This window comes from Myzus persicae, unplaced genomic scaffold (genome assembly GCF_001856785.1).
Source record: "Myzus persicae strain clone G006 unplaced genomic scaffold, MPER_G0061.0, whole genome shotgun sequence".
NCBI classification, from domain to species: domain Eukaryota; kingdom Metazoa; phylum Arthropoda; class Insecta; order Hemiptera; family Aphididae; genus Myzus; species Myzus persicae.
The window spans coordinates 353878-381607 of NW_019101235.1; the positions used below are offsets into that span (position 1 = coordinate 353878).

Consider the following 27730-nt stretch of genomic DNA (forward strand, 5'->3'; position numbering starts at 1 on the left):
ATACTTCAGAAATTGACCAAGTTTGTATAAATAATTTATGTATATTATTTATATTAAACAAACAAAAGATAAACATTGAACTTTATGGAGAACAATGAGTGTTAAAATTGTTTGGATTTTATTTAACCACTGAAGACAGTATCTTTGAATATTAATGTAATAAAATATTAAACGAGTAATTTTCGATAAACCATTAATTTATCCACACTATCGATCATCGGTCGATTTTTTCGTTTGCAAATTAGGTGTTAGTTTTTATATGAAAACAATTACTCGTTACCTTTATGTGTACTGATCTTATATAAAAGTATAAAAAAGTTTCTGTTTTAGTATTCACCGGACACGCCGATAATAATACATTCGACAAGCGATAATTTGTTTTACGGTTCGAATAAATCGGCAAGCCAGCGGTGGTACATCGGCGATTACATACTATTGAATTTAAAGTAAAATTTATTGCACAGATTATGTTTTAAATAATACGAAAATGTTCCGTGAAAGGTGAAACGTTCTGTATCACGTTGAAAGGAGCACTCGAAACCGCGATCATTCACACGTTCGGTGTGACCTGTAATATAGGTATACGAATATACGATAGTCAAAGAAAAAAAGGGATTCACATTATAAGCTAGCTGCATATATAATTAGGGATCCTATTCGTCCTGTATTTGAATGAAGCGTCCCGATGTCACGACCAAAGGTATAAATTAACATGTTTGTCCTGTATTTTGGACAATCTGCCCTGTATGAAACCATTTTATTTTAAAATCGTTTCTACAAAATATTTTTTCTTTTCATTTATATTTTTAATCTGTTCAAAATGGATAATTCCGATGAAAGGTTATAGTTTCTGCAGCATATACCACTATGAGTTGTGCACATTTAAAAGTATTAAATAAGAAAAAGAACAAAGATAATGGTGGTCGGTGGATGATTTCTTTCTAAAAGTCGCAGTAAATTTCGACATGTTATTACATTATTTACATTTAATAAATACTTAGTTCATAAAATTATATTAAAGGGATGTAAAATTTAAACTTATGTGTTGCATAATGATGAAATCTAAAAAGATAAAATGTTTTCATGTATTTATCAGAATTGTCATAGGCGAAAATGAACTAATACCCATACTATCCATATCACGTTTAACTAATACAGATAACCGGGGTCCAGATCTAAACTACAGTTTGTAGTTCCGCGTCCTGACTGGTTGGCAGTTTTTAGGTGCTCATTAAATATATTATTATAGAAAGTAGAAAGAATTATCTTATTCTTAGTAGAAAAATTGGTGAAGCATAAATTTCAATAGAGGTTTCTGGTAGCAAATTATATTTAGCTGGACTCTTAAAAGATCAAAATTGAAAATTAAAAGTTCTATCTTGTATCTTTTAAAAAAATCGTCAGATACCTTTGGACATTTTAAAATTATAGTATTATTAAAACAATAATTGTTTGGTAACCTTGGTCACCAACAACAGACAATCTACGCTTGTTTATTGCATACAATGATTTATCATTGAATTCAAATTTAACACATTTATTACAACGTCTAGGCAATGAGATACACTCCACACGACGATACAGAGTGGTTACTTGTTTATCAATTTTTTATTTTTTCTGATTATTTTTAAAAATAACTAACCATTTTCAATTTTGACTTCCCAAACGTACAGACTAAATCCAATTTACCAAAAACGTCCCTCAATAAAAAAAAATATATATAAAAAAGCGCACATCATTGTAAAATCAATACACTCTTCGCTCCTCTCAGAATCTGCAATCAAATATTAAACTAAAAAAAAAATCTTTCTCACGAATTTTTAATTTATCATTTATCCGCTGTACATTTTGTTTTTGCATTTTCTCTTTATTATTTTTGTTATTCCGCCTAATTATCTGCTTTTGATATCGTGATTTTATTACAAATCGCTTTTTTTAGTTTTCGTCCTCTTTACTTAGCGATCATCGTTATACTTGTGCCATCGGATACACAGTAGATAGTATAATATTGTCCTGTAAGAAATTATACACAATATTATGTTGTAGACAGTGTCGGTTGGCTTCGACTGTTTGCGGATTGTCGTCCAGGAACATACATCCACACAAATATTATACATACACTGAAATCCCATTATACGTCTAAAACGCGTAAATCCAATTATTCCAGTGGCCACCCCCTCGATAGAGGATTCTATAATTAAAACACCCCGCGCCTAAACGCGTGGCGGCGCCCACATACCGGCCGGGTTCACAAAAGCAATTAGCATTCCGCGTTCTCTATATTATTAATTTTCTCTTTTTCGCCTCCATTTTTTGCCCATTCGTCAACCCTAATTTGATCGGATATCGATTTTACCTCAGTTTGCTTTTCACGTGTAATATACAACAACTATGACCGCTGGCATATCATTATTATTATTAGGTATACAATATCGGCGGCGACACTAGACTGTTTACCGTTTATCGAGGGGCTTAGTCGTTGCTGAAGGCAAATAATGACTGCTGATATTAAAATGATAAGTAGGTTTTCCTGAGATAGACTTCCCCACATTTTCGGTTCTAATTGAATACACTTATGTGTTGTGAAATGTGTGTACAGTCCAGAAATAATAATTTGTTCGTTTAATTAAATTTAACGAATTACATTAAAAATAATGAAAAAAAACAGAAAAAAACGTTAAAAGTTGCAATATAAAACTAAAAATTAATAACACGGTGTACGCACTGTGGAAAAACATTGGATGGATATATTTTGTTATGAAAGCTTACATCTATATTGGGTTATATAATATATTATAACCTACCTATCTACATTTATTTATTATTATTATTTTTTTTTTTTTGTATAACTTATTAATATCTAACCAGAATAGATTATTGGTTCTAACTGAGATCAATCGTTATGGAATTCACGGTTATTTGCAGTCTACAGTTAAATTAACATTTTGAAGTACCTGCAGTTACCTATCTTAAAATAATTTATAAAATATATATTTTGCACTGATTACCTATATAAATTTAATAAATTTAGTTTTTTGAACATGGTATAAAAAAAGTATACATAATTTAACATTTTTGTTTTTGTAGCGTAATAATCATACAAATTAATATCGTCAGCGTATATAATTCCCTATGAACAATAGGCATTTTGCATGCTGGCTAAATGGGCATTCTGTATCTATTATTAAATAACGAAGTCCAAACGACACCGAACATGTAATTTTACAGCCAGTTATATTAGGTCAGTGTAATGAACAATACTTTGTACTGCATAATATTAATTGATGTTCACTCAATGGATCAATTATTAGCTTCAAACAATAATAGGGTTATTATGTTGTCTTAATATATTATTATATTATAGTATGTCTTGTAGTAATGTATACGTTTTTTTATATGCCTGTACATATATTATATATTATCTAATAATACGTAAGCCGCATGTTATGTATGGTATCTGTGTACACCGAAAATTGAAGGGGAGGAAATCAATTCGGCTGCCATAAACTCGAGCCTTATCAATTTGAATGCGCTTAAACAGAACGCCGCCGCCGTCGACGGCCACCACTTGTCCGACTCTACAACACCGAAATATACACATAATAATAATTGTGTATATAAAATATACATGTATCGCGTGTGGTTGCAGAATACGTAAATTCATATAATATATATATATATATATAAATTATGTATACATATTCATTATATTATGTATATACATACCACGTCGGCAATCTTTTATGGCCCGCTGCAAACACAGTAGACACACGTGCTATTTATCTCTGTGCCACCTCCACACATCCCTGGCCGAGCAGACCACCTCCATCGCACATATACCGTCCGCAGCGTATATAATGACGCATCGTCGGCGGTGGCTATCTGCAACCCCTCGCGAGATAACGCTGCACATGGCCCACCCGTATGACACGTTATATCGTGTGTGCAATATAATAGCTCCGTATATTGCGAGCGTACAAAATTATAATATTATAAATAAAATGTTTTTTCGGCGTCAACTCGGCTAGCGCGAAAATGGGGTTGAGATGTAATAATATTGTTATCCTTATTTCTCGTGTACGTTTTTTGTATTTTCATAATCCTATTTGTGCGTACTCTACGCGCCTCTCGCGAGCCCTGGGATCGGTCTATGGACTGAAGAGTATAATGCATATATAATACGATACCTATCGTGCTCTATTCTTCCCCCGATTTCATAAACATCATCACTGTGCACACCCGCAGACGGAGATAACGTAACTATATAATCGTGTGGTCGGTATAATATAATATAATGTACCAGCTATACCATGTGGGTATACAAGATGAGCAACCGTGGTTTTACATCACCCCATTGCATGGCAGGGTAAATGCACAAGAAATCGGAAGATTCTGTGGATCGACCAGTATACTGCAACAATACTCTCCTGTATATTATTATTATATGTGAACCGACTGCAGTCATCAATCCGATCGTCGTCCGATAGCCGTTCGCCGTGCATTACGACGTGACATTTCCAACAATACATTTACGACGAATAAACTGTTCAGCATATTAATATTATATTATATTATATAATATGTGTATACTCGTCCGTTATACTCTTCATATTGTCGTAGGTTCGCCACTATACGACCTGCAGCTGACGAAATTAAAAAAAAAAAACAAAATTCAAGTTGTTGAAAATTGGTTACCAATTCTAAAATGATATGGAAATAAATTCTAGTGACAATTAATAATAGGTCTACGTGAACATAACAAAAACGAGTTACAAGCCATCACTTATCGTTTATCGACAAAACACCAAACATCGCAACAACGCACTACATACCAAAATAATATTATGATGATATTTCGTGGTTTCATGATTAAAATAACTACAAATGTCATACCATGTTCGAGACTCCAATGAGTCGGACAATAAATTCAGCACCAATCGTTTTCTCTTTTGCTCCGGCGGGTCAATGATTATAAGAGTTTTTTATCGGCGACTTATATATATTTTTTGTATTACTTTGTGTTATATAATATAATAGGTACCAATACCGGCTATACAATGTGCCGGAAATCTATATTTGATCAACGTTCGGCCGTTCGTTTGAACTACCTAAAGGAGGAGCGTGTTGGCAATATTCTAAACGTTAACGAAAAGAAACAGCACAGCGCAAAGAATATCCAAATCGTGTCCAACAAAATACAAAGAGTGCGACGAAAAAAAGGCATCAAATTATGTGTCTATGAACTGTGAAAATCGTTCATGAGAAAATATTCTCCATCTCTTTGTTGGAAAATGAGAGTTCGGGTCAAAGTGGCTGTGTAAAGGTTGCTGGGTGTACGCTTGTTCGAAACGTGTCAATAGAAATACACTTTATTGTTTACCGTGTTGCGCATTTGTTAACTTTTTCGTTAAATAATTACAAATTTCAAGCATTGTGAATGATAAATTAGCCCTAGGTTCAGAACAAATTCCGGAGTGACGGCGGTTAAATGGAGCCCATACGCACGGTATAACTACATGTCGACCACTTATCGTCAAACCAATCGGTCGATTTGTTGTTGGACTCGGATTGATTTACTTGTCGATCTTTTAACAATACAACGGGAGCCTCCGGATGGTGATTGAAAGTAGTCCTTATCGAAATAAAGTCACGGAATTTTTGTCACACCTTATTGACCTTAAACTTAATATCCACAACGAACCAAAATCGGAGTTAAAAGGATATTAAAGATAAGCACAACTGTAAATGGCTATTGCTGTATAGCTCTTGTGTTTTGCGCAGACAACGACAGCTATGATGAAGATAAAGATGATGACGAGGAGATGCAGAACGAGAAGCATAAAAGTCTTGAGCACATCGCCTGACCACGTCGAAATCGAAAAATGCTCTTCACGAATAACTTCGTGGTAAGAATATAAAAAATAACAACTCGTGACGTATACAGCTAAAGTACGCGGTCGATCGCGGCGGCGAGGAGTCTGCTGCGAGTATACATAATATATGACACTTATCATACTAGGTAGATACATCGTGCAGAAGAAAAGTTATGTTTCGAGAATAATATTATGCGCCGATATAATATGTTACTAAAGTTACGCATTTGACACGATGGCCTGTTTCGTGTATAATGTAATAATATAATATGTATATGATGGTATATACGCACTTTATGTATATATATATATATATGTATGGGCACACAGTTCATTGGAGCACGCGCCGAGCGAGACAAATGAATAAAATATGTCTTCTAAACACATTTAGCCTCGGATCCGACTGTGTGACATACCTACATATGTGTATATATTTCCCCCACGAAGAGATAAAATGCATTCCCAGCGCAGAACATAATGTACATCGCCTGCATACTAAAATCCGTATCGTTCGCACATACAACGCGCATATGTAGGTACGTATATGTATAATAAACGCGTGCAATCGTTTTTACCGCGGGAAAAATGTATACGTATAATGTTTTTACGACGTTTTGTGATTGCCTATACAGCGTGAAGACACAATAACTATACAACTGTCTGTTGCAGGGTGATTCAACCCCGTATGCATACTCAACCACATTTTTCACATCATATTAATACTACCTATGATGATTTTCGATTCTTGATTTTTGGAAAATGTTAAATATTTGATTAAAGGTCATAATATTGGTATAATCAAATTATTGAGATTTTTTAAACTACGCGAGGAGTGTCCTGTGTTGATATAAGCTTCTGTTTTTCAAACGAGAACCTCCGTTTTCGTTTACTATAAATTATTTAGCTGATTGTTTTTTCTGAAAATGTTGATGTACCTAATTCAAAATTATAATTAGATTCTTAGTCACTAAAATGCTTATAATAATTAATAAGGGTATAATATTCCTTAAAATTGGTAAAACATAAATTGTAATAGCTACCCAATCTAAGAATTTTATTATAAACCTATAAATAAATATGGTCATGAATGAACAACACAACATCAGCAGTGCAACAGAGTCATAATATTGTGTACGTACAGTTTAATTTGTTTATAAAGACGTTTAAGGGACCAGAGTAGGAAGTACATAATCTGTAAATACATTTGTTTTTTTTTTAACAATAAGCATGCGAGAGAGGAGGTTTGGTTCGCATAAATTGGCCAATAAAAAGAAGCCACCACCCTCAGGACCTGAGGTGACACTATTCGCTTGATATTGCCGAAATTAAAAAAAGAGAGAGAAAACAGCATACTAATGCACTATACGGTATTATTTTATTTTAATCGTAAATAATTGTTTACCATAATCATATTATTACTATTAAAGTAAAGGTATTTTATATAAGTAATTATAGTAAAGTATATTTTCATTACATATATAGTTAATGTAAAAACAGAACATAAAAAAAATCCGTTGTTCCAACTTTTTTATGGTTTTTTTTTCAATCAACATTATTAATACTTAATCCATTTAAATTTTACAGTGAATTGTTTAATATTTTACATCATCTCTTAAAGTATTCCGATCGGAAACTGTCTGCAATAATATAAACAGTGGTTATTAAGGATAAAATATTTGTCTAAATTCGCCAAAAATGAACGTCATACCAACCGATGAAAATTAGCATATAAAACAAGGGTTGTAATAACACTTAATTTTAGGCCTTTAAACCAGGATGCAAATACTACAAACGTGGTCATTATAACCGATTTATACTGCAGGTGCATATATTATATTATTGTAAAATGGCTATTGAATATTAAAATTGCTCAAAAACTGCACTACTACAACCTAAGTAGTCAGAAAAGTACCTGATCGTTTCTGTTACACCGTGTTTTACTCTTGTTTTTAAAAATATTATTGTTATTGTAATATTCTACTAAAGTACTGTCGACGTGAAAAAATATATAATTTAATATGTGTGTATTATGTTCGTGTGTGTGTGTGTGTGTGTGTGTGTGTGTGTGTGTGTGTGTGTGTGTGTGTGTGTGTGTGAGTGTTTGTGCTGCGAAACTATTATTTATATAATATAATATATGTAGACACACTGACTGACCCCTTTGGAGGGTTGGGGGGGGAGCTGTAGGGGTGGGCAGAAATAGTATATATGCAGCGTTTCCTGTCGGCGAATTCCACAGCCTATGTTTTTACGTTTTTTAAACGATCGAAAAACACGAAAACAAGAGCATTATAAATGCGCATTTGTTTTTTCACTCCCCTTACGCGCATTATAATATTATATACACGTGCACACAACACAATACTACGCGCGTCCGTGTACTACGCGTTTCCTGCCAGAGAGGGCGGACACTCGGAAGGTAATACTTGAATAAATCTTCAGCCGAACGGGAGAGGAAAAATACAAAAAATACAAAAAAAAAAAAAACGCAAAAACAATCCTGCATATTGTTTTCCCGTATTCCAATACACACTGCAGCAGGTATATATATCCGTGACCCGGAAAAATAAGGGAAAAAAACACCCGGGCACACGGTTAATACTGTTGGCTTTTGTACAAGTGTTCGGCGGAAATTGAAGTCGTACATCATCCCCTCGTTCTGTCCACCCCCCCCCCCCCCCACACACACACACACACACCGTTCAACAGCCAGTGTATAGTCAGGACTGCAGCCGCCGCCGTCACCCACCCCTAGATCCCGACGCCCGATGGGCGGCCGCAGTCGCACCTTAATATTGGCTCATTTGAGTGCATTACTCTTAAATAAGGTATATACGCCGCCCGACACTATAATATATACCTATACCTATATACTCTTTAATTCGGTACGACGTTGTATTGGACATGATAATATATATATATAAAACTGCGGCACGACGGGGGTGGTGATGGGGTGTCGATGGGGAGCACACGGTGGGGAGCACGCGGTGGGGGAGGGGTACGTTTTTGGAGGGCAGTCGATTTCGGGATAATGTATATTATCTCTCGGGCATTCGTCTTCTACTGTTTCCCTCCCGCCTTTTTTTCCATTTTAATCCATGCAATTTCTTATTCTTCTTATATATTATAGGTAATACGCTTCTGCAGGTATAATACAGCTTAATAAAAATGTATAATATATATATTATATGAACATAAATTAAACGCGGGTAATTCTCGTCTTTGACAAGAACAAACGATTGGAAACGTTAATATTGCTATCTGTACTAATGTAGATGAGTAGGTGAAGGGTGTCAAATATAATTAAAATAATAAATAATTAACGGTTCGAGTGTAAAAATTATCACAGATCTTTTAGATTTTAGATTTTTTCGTTAAAACCCTTTATAGTTAGGTAGGTCTCAAAAACTTAATACCTATGCAATATACACTGTATTTAAAATTAATTACCCACACTGTAAAAGTAGCATTGCTTACCTTTTTTTTTCTGGTTAATCAATGAATATGATATTTCATATTACTTATATCTAAATGATATCAATATAAAATTTAAAAATGTTCGAGAAAATATATGAAACTTATCTTGAGACGTTTTACGGGATAATGGCAAATTTATTATATAATATTGTAAATATATCAAAAATAAAAATAATTTGAGTTGATATACTATAATTATTTATTAGGGACAGCAACATTTTTTGCATCAATAGTTAAATAAATAGAAGGCTGAAATTAAAATGCTATTCAGATCACAGAAAATATAAACCAAAAATTGTATTTTGCATATTTTTTTTTATTATCTGAAAGTTTTTGATTATCATAGCATATTATTTAAGCATTATCAAGTTTTTACTTTCAAGCTTTAAAACATTTTAAAAAAAAAACTGTTCATAAAAATGTAATTAAATTGCCTATTCTATTATACACACATTGAGTTTTTTTCCCACTATAAGTTTCGAGCTCTTCAATGACGATAATATACTTTTTTTCTCATACATAGTATAAATCAACGAGCGTGCCCAACCCATCATTTATACTTTTATAATGAATTTTTTAAACTTTGTTTTTTGGAATTTTTAAGAACTACTTCTATAATACTTTAAAATAATTTTTTTTAAATTCCTAGATTATCTCACGATACATAGACCTTTAACCATGGATGTTATTCTCCGTAACTATAAAAGATTAATAAATTGGAAACTACACATTTGAAATTCGATTTATATGCATTAAAATTAAAAAAAACACACACCCACATCAATTTATCAATAAATTAATCTATTTTCAACCACAGAATACTCATTAAACTCTAAAAAGAGTATTTGAAAAATATAGACCTCACTCGTATATACTTAAAATATTGGGGAATCCTAATTTTAATAAGTTAAATGTCAAAGGAAAATAAAAATAAAATAATTAATAATACAGATTTCAATTGTTCAGTTAATGTTTTTTTTTTTTGGTCTGACATATATATATATACACATATACATACGCATATGTACCTGCATTATATGTTGATTCAGATTGAATTACTTGGTTTTCGGTGGATACTCTACGTCTCTATATGGCATTGTATATCTTAGAACTGCAAGAGGCCATAACCTAGTCTACATTTTTTCTTACTTTAAATAGGTTAGGTTTTTCATTTTCCGTATTTCAATATTAATTTACCGACTAAAATAAATTGAACATTTGACTGTGCGCTAAATAACGGCAGGCTGGTCTACCCGCGAGCGAACAATGAAAGTCAAACGTTGCTCTTTAAACTGAGTAGCTGTAATTTCGAGATAAACGCAGCCGACGAGATGACCTACTGGCAGAAAATCTAGTCTGCTGATCGTGATAACGGTCCAAGAACGTCGTCTTCGTCGTCGTTGTCGTAAGGGATTGTCGTAAAATAACTATTCAAACTCAATGAAGCGTCTAACTCGGTCTATATAATATTATTATACTAGTGTATATAATATTATACTTATACACGGGTACCGCAATAGGTTAGTAGACCCCAATTTACTAGTGCGTAAGTTCGTGGTACTTCTACTATTAACTGGTTGTCAAAATTAAAAAGTTTACATAAAACTCGTTTAATAATAATTAATAACCTACATAGGTACCTACATTTTTTATAAAAACTAATTCAATTATTTTATTTTACATTCTACAGTTTTTACCTACGACTTTCAGCTGTACCACTGCTACATAATATTTTGTCATCGAGTCCAACATCAGTGATAGCCCTCGCCCCTAGAGATTTTCAGGTCGATTTTTTTTTAATTTTATGCGAATGTTAAAAAAATAACAATTTATGGAGATTATTAACAATTATAATTTTAAAAGTTTTAAAATTTATCAAACGTCATTAATTAAATATACGCTTAGACAGTCTTCGACAAGATGTGATAACCATTCGTTTCGTGTCATGATAATAATTATTTCACTCTCCCCCTCTTCGAAGTCAAAACCGTTACTGTCTAACGGTTCAAAAAATAATATTCAAGATTTAAACTATAATTTAGGTACTTTATATAAATCATAACTACAAAATATCTAAGCGTTTGTATTTAATTTGTCTTATATCCGCTTTAGGTAAGTCAACGATGAACAAAAATATTTTTGTTTTTTAACTCGACCGATGAGTCTTCATTTTTGGTAATATTATTTTTCGTTTCGTTTCCTTCGCACGGGCTCTAAACCAGCCAAATCGTATAAATACAAACATCTGATTTTTTAACGACAATATACGTGTCTTATTCGAGAGCGTCCGAATCTTAAAATATTCAATATATAGGTTCGTAACTATTATTCGGTGCCCACGACACAAACGTTACCAAAGTACACAAACCTCTATGCGCATATATAACATATGCGTTACTGAACCCAAATATAACGATCAATTTCAATAAATAAATTTCATCAAATATTGATAAGAAAAAGTATTAATTACACGATGAAACAATTATATTTTAATGATTATTAAAACTGAAAAAAAAAATAAACAAATAAATTAAGTGAATTCCTAAAATTGTGTACGACACGCAAAACACACGTCACACACGCCCAATGATACGCGAAGTCGTGAACACTAACTGATTATACAAATAAAAAAACTATAATGTTAATATACTGTGGTACTAGTGAGTAGTAAAACTGTTAGTCAAAAATAGTGTGTTGACCCACACAGTGGCATTTAAAAGTTTAGGTATTTTTAAAATGTCCGATTCTAACGTTGTTCGTCTAAACTCTAGAACAATTGACGGGACTATGAGATGGCACGTAGATAATAATTACTTAATTGTGACCGTAGATAACGTGCTTGACAACAATTTCCGTGGCTTAACATAATTACAATTAAACAAGTACCTTAAATTGTAATGAAACAAATAAAATAAATAAAACCCGATGACACGGAAAATGCGAATTTAAAGAACAAATATATTTCCTTTATGTACATAGGTAGGTAGGTGCAATTGCACAACAAATTTAATTAAAATAAAATATCTTCTTTCAATGTTTTTTTTTCACAGAAAGGAAAAGTAAAATATAATAATATTTTCCATTTACTGTGAACTTCAAATTTAAATAAGGTCATCAATTTTAATTTCTACAAAGAAAAGTAATTATATAATAAAAACTTTGTGAATATTATTATATTATGTATAATTTAATTCTACTTTCATTAAAAAAAAACTGCACCAACTCGATTTCTTGTTCTTTATCTTCAAAGATTTTTAAGAATAATAAACCTAATACGTCGAGCTAACATTTTAAATACAATTTTAAAATCAAATCAAAATATTATTTGACGTTTTTAAATTACTATGTCGAAACTGAAAATTAAACAATGAACCGAAATACTACGAAGCATACAATTTAAAATTACTTGATTTCAAGATTGTAACCATGTAATACTAGATATTTACTTATGTTTAATGTAACAAAAAGATTGAGAAAAAATGAGCTAAAAAAAAGTGCAAATTGCAAAGAATAATTATTAGACAACAGGATCACCTCGACATAACTATTAAAACAGTGCATTATTATTATTAATATATTATCAAAATTGTAAAACCAATTGAATCGTTAGAATATATTATAATACGTAGTCAATTGTATCTATTACTTATAGGATAATGTTGTAATCAAAAATGAAATCAATTTTATTACATTTTCAGGAATACAAAAAAAATATTGAACAACCGAACAAAAATTTAGTTTCCGGAAAACTATATGCTATCATATTAATATTATAATATTTTTCATGTTCTAAAATACAACAAAATCAATTTAGATAAAAACAGCTTTGCAGGAAATTAAAAAGTTTCTGGTATTACTCGTAGGTACGACTGGAACATAAATTACTATTTGCTTCAAATATCCAATAATAGGGTATTTTTAAACCTTTAATGCAATCATATTATACGGTATATCTGATAACGTAGAAATCGGAAAAAAAGTAAAACAATAAAATTAGATACAAGTAAAAATAAAACAAATACATTTAAATAATCGTATCATATTTTATTACTATGTTCAATCAAATAATAATATAACTGTCCACAATAATTATTGGACCAGCTTTCATCAACAAAAATTATTGTTCTATTTTTATATTAATAAAAGTAGCAAATGTGAAGTGAACTAAGATAAGCAAGAATTTAAAATGTGAGTATAGAATATGCAAATAGATAATATTATCATTAATTATTAACGGTGTACTGTGACAGATTCGAATAGGCAATTAAAACGACAGTTGAATAATAATTTTATAATATTTTAAGATTTATTTTGGTGCGAAAACTGTTTCAATTTTTTTTCAGTTTCTTGTTCGAAAACTGGTTTGATTTTTCGGACTTCTGGTTTTGTGTCCGAAACTTGATTTAATTTTTTCAGGGTTACGTGGTTGTCAAACTAAGATCGTATAGCTATATACATACCCGTTTTGATTTCTCAACGAATATTTTAGTTCAAGGCAGGAAATGTTAAATTAATAACTTTTAGCTTCTGTTGTATACACACTACACAGTACATTTTCGTTTTATACCTCATCAGTTTTGTTTGAATAAAAGTCCGTGTACTCCTTAAAATATTGTATGATTTTGATCATTATAGTTTTTATTGTTTATTACTCTGATAATTTATCCTATGAGACATGAAAATGCAAATAATGGTACGCCATGCATTTGTGTAATAGTCGTTGGGTCATAGTCTTCAACGAAATCTTTCCAACAACGAGTATATTATAAACGTTAGAGTTTAAATAGCTATATGAAAAAATAAATCGTATCATCTAACTATTGGTATTACGCAATCCACTGGAATTATTATTAAGAACACGTTTTGTTCCGATTTCGTTATAGAACGAATTTGTCTATTATATATGGCTAATTAGGAATTTATTCTATTTTATAAAGTACTTAGTTATCGTGTTATCTAATAATATAATACATAATTTATATTTTAATCAGAAAATTCATAATCAAAATCGATATTTCTATAATATTAACTAACAAACGCAATACATTATTGATGTTAAAAAACTGTAGTTGTATATTTAATATAATATGTAATAAAAAAAAAAATGAATTATTAGGTAGTGGTCTAATATTAAACGCTGCTGTGACATTTATTTGAACACGTGGCCCCTATGCGATAAAAGAGCTGCACATCATGTCGTAGCGTTATCGGTAAATTGAGCAGAAGAAAAACGGATCAAAGAAATCGGTACACGAAATAGTGTACACATTCTATCGTGATAAGATGGGTTTTGCGTTTGATAATTTACTGCCCCTTTTGTAGATAACCTTTAAGTCAGTTGCACGGAAATTGGAAACATTTTCCATTTCCATTTTCGTACCAAATAGTATAATAATAATATAGTTCATGTCTAGAAACGAGAGCTGAACTGCGCATAATCACATTAAGTGTTTTATGAATACATCATCACTATCACTACAGTAAAAGACAAACGATTGGCATGAATGTTTGTGTAATAATAGTAGAGTGGTAGTATTTGGTTATAACACAGAATAGAGGAGAATTGTAGTGAAAACATCTTGGATATTAAATTTAAGATTACTTTTTAAATTTACTTTTTTTTTGTTATCATGAACTTCTATAAATAATCAATAATACATCGCATTAGTATAGGTGTATTATAGCACTTTAATAATTTTGATTTATATAATTTAATCTCGACTTCTTATTAGGTTTTAACACTCAAAATACAATTTATTGTAATAATCAACAATACCTACTAGTACTCTGGTGGCGTTGACAACTTGTTATGTAGCTTCACTATATTATCCTTCACTCTACACGACTATTTGTACTACAATTTTTACCAAACATTTACTTTCGAAAATTTGAACGGTAGGCAAGGTGACCGGGAAGGAAATGGTCCGCAATATGATTATCTCGGAAGGTAATGAAAAATTTAAAAATTGGATGGTAACTGTGGCTATGAAGATTTCGGCGCTGGGAAAATGGTATAGCAGCGGTGGTGATTGGTGAACAAAACTACCACACGAATTGCTTCACATAATTTATTCATTGTGTATAGTCTCAGCCGGAGCCAGCCCATCTTAGTTTTCCATTAAGGTCAATATTACCCTCGGGGGAGGGGGTTACTTACTACTACTCATCCGATGGTTCCTGTTAGTTTTTTCTCTTCATATTTTCCATTTTATACATTTTTTAATGCCATGCAAATTCGGGGCAAATACCCTTTGGTGAGGGGAGGCGTTTGTGAGGCGTGTTAATAAAAGATAAAGGGGTCATCGCATCAGTATTTGGGTACAGATTCCTGTTTGGATAGATTGGCCGGGGAGTGTCGGTAAGTAGTGAACGGGCAGCGGGTCCATGTCCCCGGTATTATGCAAAAACGACCCGCAACCGCTTTCATATTAATGATAATACAACTTTGGCCTGTTGATAACGATAATAATAATCATAAATATTCAGTGATGGCAGGACATAGGACGGTATGTGTCCGCTCTCTCTGTCTCTCTCTCTTTTGTCCATATACCAATCTAATTTGGGTAAAAGGTTTCATATATTATGTATTTTGATAATCTATACTTACCCAATTTCTCATTTCAAGTTAAGAAATGCACACTTGTATACTTAAAATTTATTTAATTTTTGGAAAAAAAATCAATTTTTAATTTCATTAAAAAATCTGAAGAAAGTTTTGTAAACATTATAAATTATCATATTATATAAGCTTCTTAAAATTATACTAATGTCAATAAAAATTAAATATAAAAAGAACATTTATGTTTTATGTTTTACTTTCAACCACAAAATTAGGGAACTAAGTAAAGACAATTGACTTATTTACACAAATTGTTTTCGGTCTAATTTGTGTTTTGTAATATACACACCTCTACGACCGTATCAACTTTCGTCCCAAAATGCGGATTGCGTGTGTTCAATGTTTGCTCAGGACTTTGGTCGAACTTAATGATGAATTATTAAAAGACAATAATAAATTAACATGAACAGGTTGTTGTTGATGTTTACCAGATCTTGAATGTCTATATACAAGGTGTAATAAATAGACCTGATCAAAAAAAAAAAAAAATGATGCTACTTTAACGTAAGACAAACATTTTTTAACATTATATGAGTAGTAAATAATTTAAAAAATATACTCATGTCAGCAAATTTCCTAAAATTATATTTTGAAAAAAGTTATTACGTGCTAAATGAATTTAACCAAAAAGTATTGATGTTTAAAAAAATTCTAAAAAACAAATTACTCGACTTAGATAAATGTTTTTACCATCAAAATTGTTCTTATAATCACTCACAAATTGGGTATTTTGAACTAAACAAAAAAATTTTAATTTTAAATTTGTTATATGCAGTATAAAAAATAAAAAAATTGTTTTTATATTGTACATGTAGGTAGCACAAGTGACTATAAATTATATTTATATAAAAAAATCCAAATATTGATTATATCAAAAGTTGTTGAATTAGTCAGTTCCTTCTGTCACACCCTGTATGTCTTACCTCCACCCAAGCAATACCTCCAACATTAACAATTAGAAGACACCTGGGGAATAGGGTAGTTCTTTGTAGTCCATACTGCTGCAATTTCAGTCATTTCAGATTTTTGGCCTGGATTTTGGTTTGTGGTGTAATATAGTTACCATTATATTATTATAGTGGGTAGTGTATTAATAAATATTATAGCACAATATCATATTTCTGAATCTCTCAAAAGTATAAAAAGTTAACTACCTACTAGATTGATAATAATAAAAAATGTATTATTTAGATCAAAAAGAAAACTACATATTTTAATGAACCATAATTATTATAGTCTCACATATTTGACACAAATGCATTCGATTTAATTTATTGAAATAATGAAAAGTAAATGTATTAAGGCAACATAAATTTAAATTTACGTGTCAAATAAGAAAGAATAATTCCCGTCTTTTTGAAGGTAAAATCACGCTAAAAATAAAAACTAAAATAAAAAACCATTTTATAACATTAAATCATCAAATAATTTACATACCGACTTGCAGTTGGTATGGTATGTTTAATTAATGTAGTGTAATAAAAAAATTAGGCAGTTAAGTCTACTCAATAGTTTAGTTGTTAAAAAGTTCCGAAAACTTGAGACCTCGAGTTGATACACAGATGACATAAAATATTTTAAGGATTTTTTTTTTCGAATTAAATTTATCAGCAATAGGTATTTTAACCTAGTCTTATCTTTGGTAATATCCGACACACGATAACTCATTTTTAATATGACAAAAAATAATAACACGAATATTGTTATATTTAAATCATTTTGATTTGTATTATGTTCCACATGTACCAATTTTTTTATAACGATAAAAACGGGAAAAAAGTAGAAACGTTTTAATTTACTTTGGTGATTTTAGGAGATTAAAAAAAATTACATTATAACGAGTAAGTAACCAAACGTTTTTTTTATTCTCTACAAGGAAATAATAAAATAAATAAAACCGTTGAACAAAAGTTATTGGTAGCAGAATACATTTTGAATGCACGCGTGACTTGGTCCAAGCACATACGCATATGATAACCTATATACCCTCTCGTCACTGAATATATAGAAACAATGTACGTGTATATTATTATATTATACAGGGTGGGTCACGAGAATAATAGAGAAAAAATAGTTGATTTTTCTCAACGCAGGCTGAAATTGAGGGGTTTGAAAGAGCTCATTCGAGTCTATGCCATTTAGTTACCCGCATGAAACACGGTGGATAGTGTCTTTCACTGTGAGTTTGAGTTTAAATGCAAGAAGTGCAGAAACTGCATCGATTGACACGATGCAAGTCTTGCACGAACGCGTTAGCTCAAACTATTTGGACTGACTTTCATCGTGCTACAAACAAAATGGACGTACAATTATTGTGTTCAAGATGTTATTGTTGAAAAATTGAAATGACACTTATTATTAGAAAATATTAATACAATGGTTTCACGCCTACAATTTCCTGAGTTAAGTTTATCTGTTTTTATCTATATTTCCGTGACCCCCTTTGTACACATTGATTTATGTTGATCGAATCGCGTCACATATTATGCCGCGAAATGTACGTCTAGGGGCTATACAAAATTATTATTATCACTAAAGACGAAATAAAAATGTGTCAAAATCAAAAAAATCGACTGGCCGTTTTATAGTGGACGGCCGATAGAAGAACTTTATGTCTTCTCATCGTCAACCAACTCATTTTCTCTTTTCGGAAGAAGAAAGTAAAATTCAGACCGATATCGTTTGTTATTATAATTTATAAATATATCAAACATTATCATACACCTGCCAGCCAGCAGTGCCAACTCTGGAACTGCACACGGTATATAAATTAATTTAAAAAATATATTTAAAAGAAGCTACTGAGTAAAGATGGGTGGTTTGTATCCATCGTCGTACGACCGAATAAATCTCAAACGTATAGAACACACTGTGTCCTGCAGTGTGATTCTTTTATCGTGGTGAACCGGGAAGCAATATCTCAATTAATACGAGACAGTTTTAATAATTGTTTATATTATGTTTTCAAAGATCAAACTCACGATTTAAAATTGTCTAAGACAATTTTAAGTTCCTTATCATAATTTAACATAAATATATTTTTGGAATCGATACAATATGTTTTGTTTCTGACCAATTTTTCTTAAGGGCTTCGTTTGGACTTCGTATTGTTACTTATTAACATAAACATATTATTTATGATTCATAGATTTGTCTTGCAGAGAAAAAATATCGAGTAGTGTGCCATGGCGTTTTTTATTATATGGGTTTAGCCTGAGTCTCACGATAGACAAAAAAAATCATCCTATGTGCATACATAATACACACACACATGCGTACGATGACTGACTGCGGACGAGGGTGTTGTTTATACCGGTGGCAAAGGAACACTGTACAGCTTCCGCGACGACCGATGAAAGACAATCGTGTAAAATGGTTTTTCGCGTTATTCCCGAACGTGTCGTAATTTGACATTTTTGCACTCGCAAAACCTCTTGCATGCGCCGCGGTATAAGGGGTACACCTATGCATGTTTTGGGTCGAAAAAAAAATAGGGCACCGAACTGTAGATTCTACTCGGACTAGAAAAGGGCGTGTAAGACTTAACAACCTCCTGGACGACAAAAACTCTACTCCCAATGCGTATATTATAATATTAATGATAATCATATTCATACCATCCGTGGTGGTTTCGTTCTCGGGGGGCCATTTAAAACAATATTATTTTAGTATCTGGTTTTATGCTTGCAAAATATAACGAACTTAGGGCGATCAAACAATCGACCCTGCCGCAGGGGCCAAATCCTCCAAAAATATACGGATTATAAGAAGATATAATCAACTCCCTTTGTATAATATGGCCATAATCGAATCACACAAAATTCACATAATTCGGACACCTCACGACCAAGGAAATTCCAACCCCGTGCTTAAATTGTTTAATGCTGAAAGGTTAATATTAAATTATTAGGTACTTTAATTTTAATCTTACAATCCTATATCATCATATGAACTTAAATTGTCTACATGTTTTATAGTTCATAAAGTTTAATAACTCAAAAACCATCAGTTTGAATATTCATGATGTAGAAATAAATGGAAATGTTGGAAAATCTGGTCACTTAGTGTAATTAAAGATTTTTCCAAAAATCAGAATTTGAATAAGCTCATTGTTGGGTGAACATACCTTAGTGAATCATACTGTTTACTTACATGTATGTAATTAATAATTGTAGAATTTTATCCACTAACAATTCTGTTGTTGATATTATGTCAAAAAAAAAAATGTGTAAGAATAAAAATATATTAACAAGCTCGGCTCCGAACAATTTCGGGAAAATAAGCTTACCTATCGAGTTATTCCCTCTCGACAGATACCAAAAAGTATAGCTATATCATCGATATTTTCAATTTATTTGAAGATTAAAAAAAACACCATCGACAAAAGCGCTGATGGGAACAGGTTAATACTGATATAATAGACTATATTATATACGTCGGGTAACACGTCAGTGCGTGTTTTATTTTTTCCTATTTCACGATGATAATACCCACATGCTCTTGAACGTCATCGTTGAAGAGAGGCTTATATTATGTGACGAGACTCAAACACATATTAAACATCTAATCCGTGGCAGAATGCGTGAAAAATAATATTTTTCTGGTCGATTGCAGTCTATATATAACGTGGTAGATGCGTTTGACGAATTTGTCGACATGTTCACCAGTCACCACTCACCAGCTAATATAATAAGGTACTACATTTTTTTGAAGTATAAAAATGGAATTAGAAAATTATTTTATAGGTTCTGAATGAATTAAACCGTCAACTCACCATTTAATCATTTTTTTTTTCATTTTACACATTCGTTTTAAGAAATCGTGTTGGAGTGAAATTATTTGTTTATTCCATATCAATAATTATAAGAAGGTATGTAAAAAAATTAAACATACTCTTAATACATTGTGTTTTTGCATTGAATATTTTAAAATTTACACAATAATCCTCAAAATTTACCTTTCGAAAATTTGAATAGTGGGCACCGGCGATGCGGACCGTAATTGTCCCATATATAAATACAATAAATTCTCATTAATTGCAAAGAGTAAAGTACGATCAGAGAGATTTGCAAGGTTATACAAAAATAATATTAATTACATTTTTATTTGATGTGGAAATAAAACACCACAGACAAACGATTGCAGACATCTATGTAGATACCAATATTTTATAATTTAAATCATAAAAAATAACAGAACTTCATTATAATGTAATTTGACTTTAAATTTTTTTTTAATATTATAGACATTTTTTCTATACAAGAGAATGGTGTAAAGTTGACTTAAATTGCTTTAATATTATTATACATTGCAATTTAAGTAAAAATGTAAAACATAAATATTATTAAGACGACCTCATTTCATCTTAACTAATGATTTAGATATAATATTCGTATTTTTTGTTACTTATATAAGAATTTAAAATAACTCAAATCTGGACTGCAACTAACTGGAAAGTTAATGATGAGTAGAAAATTTACTTTTAAGGAACTTTCTATCTTCACATTTTGGTTTTAGCTTATTATAACTTTAATAACTTTCTTACTCGACTAGTTGAATTTAATGCATGCAATAGCCTATCTATTCGAACGTGTTCAAAACAAAAAGTAATCCGTTACTTTTGTAATCACGACTGAAAAAACAACAATGTTTAGTAAAACCGACGACTGTCGACTGGATAATAATGAATGGATACAAGATTTTCAAGGAAAAAATAGGAAAGTATCGTTGCGTATCGGTTCGAAATCGAGCTTTCAATGAGTTACATGTGCATTTAACAAGCGAAACGTATCGACCAGTATCAGAGTCGGACCTTAATAAGAGCGGTAAGTAACTACTACGTGTAACGATAAGTAACGAATTTTTCTTCTTGGAAATCTTGATAATATTTTACTATAAAAAATACAACTCTCATCGTATTATAAATCTTATAATACAATTTTAAGAATTATAAAAGTGTGAGGTCCACACCACACACTGCAGTGGTGGTTTTAAGATGCTGTTGTCTTGTAGGTGCGCTATGGAAGTGGTAAAATGCCGTCAAATAAAATATTATTAACCACTGCCATCGTATCAATTCAATTAACCAATCATCGCCGACAATTTTGGTTTGATAGGTAATTATCAGTTTAATGTAAAACTTTAAATGATTTTAATTGGCAGGTTTTTAAATTTATAATTTACAGTATAAAAAGGCTAACTTTGATTCCAACATAAATAATTGTTTTCACCAATCAACTTCTACCCGAGTTAGACATTTGAGGAATTTTAGAAATAAGCGTATATTCCAAATTATTAGTTTTATATTAAAGTTCTTGCCGTAACTTTAACGATAATTTAAAAAAAAGACGCTTGACTTGCCCAAATGTTGGCTAAGTGCAAACTGACGCGAGGCCAACCGCAGTGTTCTTGCAAACTATACAGCGTGTCATGACAATGTCCATAAACCACGACGATCGTAGGAACCAAAAATATATCATTTACTTGTCATAAATTCGTTTACCGTTTCTCCCCTATATACGAATGTCGACTGCATGACGACGCCATGCCGTTAGGGTTCTTATTTTTTATAAGGTTAATCGTCCGCGTCCCTATATCATGTACGAAAGTCGACGGAAGACCGTGTAGCACATGAGCGGAAATAACCCGACGGGAGGAAAACGTTTTTCTATTTTTTCACAACCTAACGTGGTAATATTATCATAGCAGTATTATATGTGCTCGCAGCGATTTCCCGTTCCGCCTAGCGATTTATATATATATAAATAATAATATATTATTATATAATATCTTTTACCCCATTATTCTCGCTGGCTGTTCCCACTCGAAACTTTAACGCAATTTAATGCGACGAAATGGTAATAAAGTTTTTCCCGTAGGCTGCCGGCACTCGCGAGTGAAAAACAAAACGAAAAAAGAAAATCACGATTTATATATAATATATATATATTGGATAAAGAGTATATACGCGTGTGCACATGTGTATACAAATAGCTTACGGGTCTCAAAGTTCTAAAAATAAAAGTTTCGGACCAAGTGCAGTTTTTTTCGAAAAATCAGTTTGTTTACGCGACTTTGGTTTCTGTAAAAACAAAAAATAATGAAAAAGAAAATCTTAGACCATTTGACGACCAACTTTTTCAATCTCAAACCAAACATTTTTTTATTCTCACGGTGCCGTCGGGCTTAGGACACCTCCGGCCTGACCATTCATCTGCATAATATTACATATTATTATTTACTATCCGATTGTTACATTATACTTTATGGTAAATTCTAATTTCACAATATCGTCCTCTTTTCATTCCAACATTCAAATTGATTCGGAAATGATCTTCTTACAGCTATTTATAATTTACCTATTTAGAGTTTACGATTGATCTATATAACACAAAAAGGTACACAATTTTGGTCATAGAATAATATACATAATAATACATTTGGCGATAACTATAGGTAGTTAATTGTAATATAAAAGTGTATAAGAATGAATTTATAGCGTGATAGTTAAACAAATATACTGAATTTGTATTTGAATTTGAATGGTTGTGAGATCTACACTGACGATAGACATTTATAGCTTCACTGGCTCATTTTTAATAATAATTAGTACTCAATTGAGGAATATAAATGGTTACAAGAGAACGAGAAGAATATTTTGGAACTTTTAAGTTAATTAAGGATAGGAAAACACAAACATCAATAGTATTTGATAGTAACCCACTAAAGAATTTCATACCTAACATATACGAGTACGCCTACGGTCTGCTAACTAAGCTAAATCCAGTTGATTGTGACAGAAGTATAACCATGAAGGAATGTTCAGTATGAAACTTGCAAAGTTTAAAAACTTCCACTGTACTCTCTAAAGTTGATGAGAACCACAAGCAGCATGCGGATCCCAAATTATTGAACCGTATTCTAGTTTGAACAAGAGATCAGAATAATATTATATTAACCGAAAATTTAAAATAAAATCCTAAACCAATCTCATAGCAAACCCAAAAACTTTTAATGCTTCGTAGCATATCATATTATCGATACAAAGGTTGGGATCCAAGAACTGCTGAGCTTATAACCAGGATCGTTAACGTAATTATTAAGTTGAAGTTCAGAGATCTAAATATTTTGAGAAAATAGTACTATAGGAGATCGGGTCCTAGTAATAAGGCTAAGTCATAGCCTTCTATTTGGAAATGTTTATGGTGATGAACATAATGTTACAAAATCATGGAAGTTAATTTTTAAGCGTCTGGAAATCGTCTGAAGTATTTTCTCGCATGCAGAGCTGTGTGCTTCAATATCGTCAGAAAAACCGGGTAGGCGACTGTGATGCAAAACACGGCAGAGATTATTATATTGACAAAAAGCTATAATGGAAGTGAAGATAAGTGGCTAGTCTGCCGTACACCGAATTACGCTAAATACGCATGCGATTTAGGTCCGAAAACTGACTATTTGGTATCTGTTTCCAAGATCAAATTTTGACCATTGTAAGAGCAGCTCACAGAGACCAGATTCTTTAACGACTTAAATGAAAAAGCTTTGTTGAGTTTTTCGTAAATTACATCAATCAAAGAACTCAAAGAATGTCGTAGGTACACAAATTTACTAAACACTAAAATACTCGTTATAGTAGAGCGACCTTGCGAAAACTACTCTGTTAATCTATTAACGGGTCGTAGATGAATGGTCTGAAATCTGAATGCAGTTTAAAATTAAAGTTTCATAAATATTTTTGTGATATGGAATTTTTTGAAATTGGTCTCTTGAGATAAAATATAGATTGCATGCCTTAGGAATGATGTAATATCAGGGGCGTGCCGAGGTGGTGGTTTTGGGGGTTCAAACCACCCCCAAATTGACTGGCTTATTTTTTTCAACTTCGTGATATTTACAAAATAAAAAATAACATTAACATAATATTATGGGGAAATCCAATAATATAATAATTAAAATAAAAATAATACAATATTTGACGATCTTTAGTTTTTATTCCCTTTAGTACATTTCTGCGTATTTTATATTCGTGGAACAACGGAAGGTTCTTAACGCTGTTTTTGGGTTTTACGTTAAATTGAATGAAATCAGTTTTCTCGTTGCCATATGGGTCTTATCGATGACATAATAATAATTTTATTACAACGAAAGCAAATCATAAATATTTGTAATCTTTCACATCATTTCTGTAACTGACAATACCAAGTACCGAATACCGATACAGTATTTTCAATTTAATTGTGTCGTTATGAACGGTAAAATAAACCTACTCTTACTTTGTGTATAATCTTTCATTTAGTTAGTGTTTACCACGATTGGTGATCTGTTGTACTCTTACGTTTTATTATTTTGAAATTTATTTTCATACAGTTATTATTATCTAAAATTCGCCAACATAATTGTACATTAAATTGTGAAGAGATAAACAACGAATTTAAAAAAAAGGTTAGTGAAAATTTATTTTAACTGAAAAAAATTAAAATATAAAATGTATAATTATTGTTTTAAAAAAAATTAAGTGTAGAAAAAATAATAAAAAATAATTCGTCAATCATAATTTTATAAATAAAGTTATAGTTACACATTTGATATTATATACATTTAAAAATGTTTTCCTAAGTACTTATGGCCAGTTACTTTCCATTAGCATCAGTATCAAGAAGAATGGACTTTATTTTATAGATAACTAATTTATTGATTTTTATTTTATTTTTGACTAAACAAATTTACATGAAATATTAAATTTTTTTTATTAATACAGTATATATTTACATTTATTTGAATTATTTTGTTCTAAGTATTGAAGTTTAACTTTAAAACTTTAAGGTTAAACTAAACCATCCCCAAAAAGAAATCCTGGGCACGCCCCTGTGTAATATAATTATTATAATATATTTACTAGATGCGTAGTAAACGTTTTGTTATTAATGAATTAGAAGCATACGCATTTTCGGTTCGTTTATTTCATGACGTACGATAGGTTAGGAAAGTTTTTATCAAAGCATATAATTTTGAAACTTTTATTTCGAATTTTTTTTTAAAAATATTTTGAAATGCTGATTTTTTATTGTTTTAAACTTCTACTTAATTTATTTTTCACATATTTTATGCAAAACAATTTGTTTGATTATGTGAAATATAATTTTATTATGAAGGACCTTCATTTATTTTTCTGTATTCAATACGTTTTTTGTACAATAATTGGTATTCAAAGTACATTAAATCAATACACCCACAGCCATAATAGTTCATAACTATTGTTATCACATATTCCACAGAACCCTTAAACTCTGCATACCCACAACTAACAATAACGTCCTGTATGACACAAATCCGTTCAATTTCTGTTCCATTTAAAAAAATACAAATGGAATTAAACATTCATTATGATATTTTTTCGATTAAAAAGTACTTGATTATTCTCTGGAATTCTCTACAACCGGCAGATTGTTCTAAAAAATACAAAGAAACGACTTTTTACAAATAAATAATTAAAAATCGTTTTTCAGAACTGTTTTGTAAAGGATTCATTACGGGGAAAAAATGTTTTTAAAAAAAATAGGCACGAGGCTACTATATGTTATTCTATACTTAACTTTAATTCAGAAACATGCATATTATTAAATAAATATTATTCTGGTATTTGTAGGAGTATAATTATTTGAGTTAATATTCTCATTGACCACGATTGTAACTAAGTAATAAAAATGTGTACGAAGTTACCATATTGTTAATTATAATAAAAAAAAATCCCCCATATACAATTTAAGTGTTATTCGGTAGTACTAAACATTTTTATGACGTAAGTTTTGTTGACGTGATTTTAGATTAAGAAAAGCTCTTTCTTTATTATAAAACAATGGCGATGATATTGCCAGTAAATATAATTTTATAAAAACTTTTTACTCAAATCTCAATATAAAATAATGTACTTTTGAATTAATCCCAAAACTTTTGATTTTATAATCGCATTGAACAATCAAATGGTATGATTTTCGGTTTTATAAAATACTATTTTAAGTTCCTAAATAATATAATTAAATTTTACTATTTTAGGATAATAAAAAATGATGATTTGAATGCTGCATTATACATTTTTATGCATACCTACTCAAATATAATATAATCATGATTTTTTTTCCCTTAATATAATAAATAGTTTTACTATAGTTCTACTCTGTAGCTTAGTTACATAAGAAAAATCATATTATACTAGTAACTAGCATCCAAAACATGTTTACTTTTAAGCTACAATTTTGAAGAATGTTTTCAAGCTATTGACATTATTGACATATACATTTTTATAATATTGTATTCATTATACATTCATGGAATAAAATGTCATAAAAAAAATACTTGCCAAATCGTATAGGTACGAATATTGCTGTTACGTTATGTTAGTATGTTACACGCAATACATTATAAACGGAAATTCTAATAATTACTAATGCATTATCGTAGGTTATATTTTTATACTTCCACACAACTGGAAAAATATTTTGAATATTTGAGTTCAGATTTAATTTTCTAATGTTTCGTATTTCGTAACTGTCGTACAACAAAGTATATTATCATGGGTACGCATTTCGGTTTTTACAATATTGTGAAAAGGGTGTTTGAATGTCTGTAAACTTTCCTTTTTCATAATTATCAGATTAGTTTCAAAACTCAAAACAAATTAGTAATAAAATACTTTACATGTTCGTTATATTTGTGGCATTGAAATCAAAGGACATAATTCATACTATTTTAATTAGTTAAA

General features: G+C 30.9%; 1 protein-coding gene across 1 annotated transcript in view; it reads right to left on the minus strand.

Moving 5' to 3' along the window:
* LOC111028294 (transmembrane and TPR repeat-containing protein CG4341-like) overlaps positions 1-27730 on the minus strand; it is a 295701-nt gene that overhangs the window by 188586 nt on the left and 79385 nt on the right. The window lies entirely within an intron of this gene.